Source organism: Abramis brama (genome assembly GCF_963993115.1).
Source record: "Abramis brama genome assembly, chromosome: 1".
Lineage (NCBI taxonomy): Eukaryota > Metazoa > Chordata > Actinopteri > Cypriniformes > Leuciscidae > Abramis > Abramis brama.
This window is the reverse complement of record NC_139963.1, coordinates 14,012,641-14,018,395: the sequence shown is the minus strand read 5'-3', so window position 1 is coordinate 14,018,395 and position 5,755 is coordinate 14,012,641. Positions and strand designations below refer to the sequence as shown.

At 40.8% G+C, this 5,755-nt stretch overlaps 1 long non-coding RNA gene across 1 annotated transcript; it reads right to left on the bottom strand.

Annotated features, from left to right (window-relative positions):
- Positions 1-210: 210 nt before the first annotated feature.
- LOC311096039 lies at positions 211-5,008 on the bottom strand. The gene is made up of 3 exons (XR_014608943.1): positions 4,871-5,008; positions 2,094-2,195; positions 211-333 (listed from the first exon to the last, which is right to left on the bottom strand). It is a non-coding gene; the product is annotated as an uncharacterized lncRNA (long non-coding RNA).
- Positions 5,009-5,755: the final 747 nt, after the last annotated feature.

Here is a 5,755-nt window from a genome sequence, read left to right as displayed (position 1 = left end):
AAAATTACTTAAATTTAACGGTGCATTTAACGGTCGGTGCAGACGACAGGGTAGGTGCTGGTGGGGGGTTGGGTGCAGCTGGGGCTGTTGAAAATAGCGGGGTGGGTGAAGCTGGAGGGGAGTTGACCAAAGGGATGGGTGCAGCTGGGGGGAGTGTGGCAGGGCAGATTGGAGGTGGTTGGCCTAAACTCCATGAATGGGGCCAGGAACCCCATCACAGCCATATATTTCCATGGCCGAGCAGATGAGGCCCCAGCCCCACTCCTGTTCCTCTCCTTCCTCTTTTCCCTGGTGTACTGGTCCCTCAAGCTCTTCCACCTTGACCGACATCCTCTAATAATAATAAAAATATATGTATGAGAAAATTACAGGCTATGAATCTGTCTGTGCATCTAATTCTAATTATTGGTATTAAGCTATTATTTTAATCTTGCTTTAAGCTGCAACTTGATATGCCCATTTCAAATTGTTAGATCTGTCATGAGTTATGTATTTATTTCTGTAAAAGTCCATCATAATCTCTATACCTACTACCTGCTATCATAAATACTACTAGCATATGAACCCATTTTTGCAGATGCACATGTGCTGTCTGCTACCATTATAACTCATCGGTTGAATTAACATTTTATTTAACACAGTACAAACTCATAAAACCCACCAGGGACTCCAATGACCTCTGCCACCCTTCTCCAGGCGGAATTTCGTTGTTCGTTGTCCCTATAGGACAACAAAGTTGGATCATATAATTTCGGGAAACCCGGAACCGGCACAATCAATTTCTCCTCCATTTTGTACTCGGAACTAAAGATTCCTGCGCATTTTTGTAGAAGGATGTGACCTGTGAGAGACTCCCCCCCGTCTCCATATGCTCTACTTCTATTTGATAGCCGTGCCGCGTTCAACGGAATTAATTTGCATAAAGATGGGCATCAAATGAAGCGCCGCCTTCCCGAAATGCCTTGCGGGCGCGTCAAAGTCGCTTGACGTCACCCATAGGAATATAGTGGAGAGCGGCGCGACAGAAGTGTTGCACGGACAAGTGGATCAGCGCCGTTATGTCTGTCGACATGGTCTAAACAAATACGATGCTGTCAAAACCGACAATCACAGATACGCTCGTTTGAATGATGAGAGAATCAAAGTGTATGCGCGTTGTGCACACGCTACATTGATTAAGGCCAAGCATGCGCCCTTAAAATAGCATATGAATAACATGCGCAACGCGCCACTGACTTTAAACTGTTTTTTTTTCGGTCAGTGGCGGAATTGTTTTCTAAACCTGCAAAATAGCATGAGGGAACGTTTGTGCCGGAACACGCCTCCTCTTTGCGCTGAACCGCCCCTGGGAGCGCAAGTGTATTTCTTAGTTAACCGACGTGCGTCTGTGGAGGGAAAAGTCAGCTGTGCGCGGGTGCAAAATAGGAATTATACATGCGTCGGTGTACAAAGTCAATTGCGCTGGGTGCAAGATAGGGCCCCTGGTGTTTGTACTCTTGAGAGCGTCAAATGTTTCTTATCTATTTACAACGTGTTTTTGCAGCGTTGAGCAATGCAGCCAATCACAAACATATCTCTTGTTTGCTTGAATGCAGTGGCCAATCAGAGGTGTTTGAGTTAGAATCCACTCACAACTCTAAACACCAGAGTTTTTGTCCAGTGCTGAGTTCTGCTCGCTCGCAAATCCCCTTGTTATAAGTTAATTTACAATAAACAAAGTGTAGACATTATGTAGGCTAAATATGAGATTCATTGTGCAGTCACTTTCATTGATTATAATGGAACTTTGTGACCCAGACAGCAACATAGTGTCGGCCCAGATCCGGCCCACACTGAGAGTGGAGAGGATGAGGAGGACGTCACATCCTCAATCATAACCCTGAGGCTGTTTAACTACAGGTGAACCGTAAAGAAAAAAATGTATATAAATGTTAAGGAAAAATAATAACCCAATGCTAGGGTATTAAAACAATAGGGCTGAGCGATATATAGAGGTTATTGTGATTTATTAGTTATATTATAATATTAACCTTTGGTGTTTGAGTTTGATATATGGCCCAGCCCTTTGGAGGGAGGAGTTCTGTCTGTCTGACCTGCTCTTGTATTGTGCGTCTTGGCTGCTTCTCTCTTCCTCTCCGTCACTCTTCTCTCTCATCAGAACCTGCACTTTCTCATCCAGCTTCAGCACTGCAGTCCTGTATGAGTGTGTGTGATGTAAAAAGGGCTCAATATGTCAACCAGTGAAAGGAAATTGCACTTGCTTTTCTAATTTAATCAAGTCCAGATTAATGCACTTCTGCAGTGCAAAAAACAAGTGGGATGAGTTTCTCCAGAAAATTGAGGAGAAAATGTATTCTGATATATAGCATCATTATGTCCAGATTCTGCTAACAATGAGAATGTCCTCAAAAAAGTGAGAAAGTAAGAAAACATCTAAAAAAGTATAATTGTACAGTGGATATAAAGGGTCCTATTTTAACGATCTGAAACGCAAGTAACTTTGTGGGTGAATCTCAGGAGCTGTTGCTATTATACTGGCGGGATAAACGACTCTTGCGCCCGACGCAAATCTAAAATGGGTTGGTCTGAAGTAGCTTCATTATTCATAGGTGTGGTTTGGGCGTAACGTGAAAGAAACCAATCAGAGCGACATCTCACATTCCCTTTAAGAACAGGCGCACTTGTTCCATGGCGGATTGCTATTATAACGGCGGATTTGCCAGGCGCGCCAGGAGCGGTTCACAGCCGAGGAGGGCAGTAAAACACAGAGAAGTGACATTGGGGATGGAGAAACACACCCTAATTAACTTCGGTTAAACAGGTGTATGATAATTTGGGTAAATGTGTAAGCTAGATTTATGCCTATTTTTTCACATCTTCATGGACACAACAATGATTTCATGTGTTAATATTTTTCCTTGTAATAATGTAGCCTATGATTTGCAAAAATGAGAACTGCTGCTTCTGTGTAGATGAGAGAATCAAAGTGTATGCGTGTTGTGCACAAGCTACATTATGGCCAAGCATGCGCCCTCAAAATAGCATTTGAATAACATATGCAACACGACACTTTAGACTAGGTTTTTCCTGGTCAGTGGCGGAATTGTTTTCTAAACCTGCAAAATAGCATCAGGGAACGTTTGCGCCGGAACACGCCTCCTGTTTTTGCTGAACCGCCCCCGGGAGTGCAAGTTCATTCCCTAATTTACCGACGTAAATTGCGCTGGGTGCAAGATAGGGCCCATAAAGTCAACAACAAAAGAATTGGACCTTTAATGTAAAAATAACCTAAGCAATGACATATTTCAGAGAAAATAATAAACATAAAAACTAACTAAATACATAAGTGTACACACCCCAGCTTATTTGGAGTTTATCAGAGTAACTTCAGGAGAAGACAGCTGTGTACCATTTCACATGATCTTGATGATTAGTTCATTCTGAACACAGCCATTTACCCAATTAGAAAAGGGTGTGCACACTTATGCAGTTAGGTTATTTTAAAATGCCCCTATTATGCTTTTTCAGAAATATTATATTTCATGTAGTGTGAAATAAAGCTGTTTGTGAATGTAAAAGGTCTGCAAAGTTTCAAGGATAAAAGTGCAGATAAATGGAGTTATGGACTCCTAAAAGAAGGAATCGATCCTGAAATGCCTGAAACAAGTTGTCAGTAATTCAGTCACAGCAGACTGGGCCATCTGACCAATCAGAGCAGAGTAGACCAATCACAACAGACTGGGCCATCTGACCAATCAGAGCAGAGTAGACCAATCACAACAGACTGGGCCATCTGACCAATCAGAGCAGAGTAGACCAATCACAACAGACTGGGCCATCTGACCAATCAGAGCAGAGTAGACCAATCACAACAGACTGGGCCATCTGACCAATCAGAGCAGAACAGAGTAGACTTTGAAACTCCTTTTTGAAAAGTTGCGTTTTCAGGCACCCAAAACGCCGTTGTCATGTAAACGAATGGCCAAAGCGCATAAAAAACGTTACGTTTTTAGTTGAAAATGGTGGCATGCAAACAGCTCCTGAGTTTGACCTACATAAAATTGATGAAAAATACCTTGCCAGAAGTAAAATAAATCCGACAAAACCATGGGCTGTGTGTCATTCAGAATTAAATTGAGTGAACCATTTAATGAAATGAGTGGAAAACAACAATTCGGAACAGAACTTAAATTGTCCAAATCATATTTGGAAATGCCATTTATAAAATTTGTTTCCATTTCCACAACTGTACAAAAATTTGGGGTTTGGAAATGTTTCAAATTAATTTGCTGACGGGTCTAAAATATAAACACTTATAATATGTTTCCCAGACAGCAACATAGTGTCGGCCCAGATCCGGCCCACATCTAGTACGCATGTATCAGATGTGGCCTGGATCTGGGACGACACCATGTTGATGTCAGGGTTACCATAGTGAATCACGGTAAGACAAAAACATGTTTTGGAGGAAGGATTGATGATGTATTGACTCATTATTTAAATGTTGTTACATAGTGTACCTTCAAATATATTCTCCTATCCCAGTTAGATTGATTGCGCTGAAAAGTGTACAGTGTGTCATTGTGGCTCAATCAATACATTGCTCTGTTTGTTTGAGCATCTCGACACTGGTTGCTCAGTCACCGGCATGAGTTTAGGCTGGACTATCTATTTGACTGACACAAATGACACACTTCACCTTTTACAACAATAGAAGTCTAGGGGAAGTTCTGTTTAGATAATTACATAAACTGTAACAATGAAAACAGCCTTTAGATGAACTTGACTATCATATAATCTGATAACCCTAAACTGTGTTTTTAAAGAGAGGGTTAGAGGAAAGGTTAGGTTGGATTATTTTCTCTCATACCTTCTCTTTATCTTCTAAAAGACTGTCCACAAGAGTCCTCAGATGAATCTGCTGCTCTCCTGCAGACGTCACAAACAAAATGTCAGAAACATACTTACACAAGCATATTAGCAAAAAGTAACTTGCCTGTGAATAAAAATTGGGACCCACTTCATATTAAGTGTAGTTAACTAGTACTAACTATGCACTTATTCATGGCGTTATTTTCCTGTCAAATGTCGAGAGCACATTATTGTAGCGCGAAAGTACATTAATATAATGCGCAAGCGCGAATCTCTCTGCTCGCGCACGGAATATGTGCCGAGTGCGAATCTCTCTGCTTGCGCGCGAGAACTGGGCACGCGCTCTCAGATACACATTGCTCTTGTAAGAATTTTCTCTGGGCTCGCTCAGAGAATATGCCTGCACTTAAAACGTGTTCAGTGCAATCGCGGATCTCTCCTCTTTGCTTAAAGTAAGCATGTATGTGCTTAGACTGTGTCCCGTGCGTTCGCGCATGCCTAAGTACTTTTCAATTTCTTCTTTTTTTCTTTTTTTTTATTAATGCCAAGGTATCAAAAATATAACTTGCATAGCAAAAATGTACAAATTACATACAACGGAATAAAGAAAGCAAAGCAGCATATACTGTATATATATATATATATATATATATATATATATATATATATATATACACACACACACATACATACATACATACATATAGCCTGTATATGCTCATAAAAAATAAAAAAACAGAACAGAAAGCTGTAATGAAATAAAAAAGTTTGAAACAAGTTTATTGTCTTAAGAGCTTTAAGATTCTTAGATAACGAAATGCTTTGGATGTATTGTTGGACCTCTCTCTTCTAAAAACAATGAATAAGGGATTCTGCTGAGTGA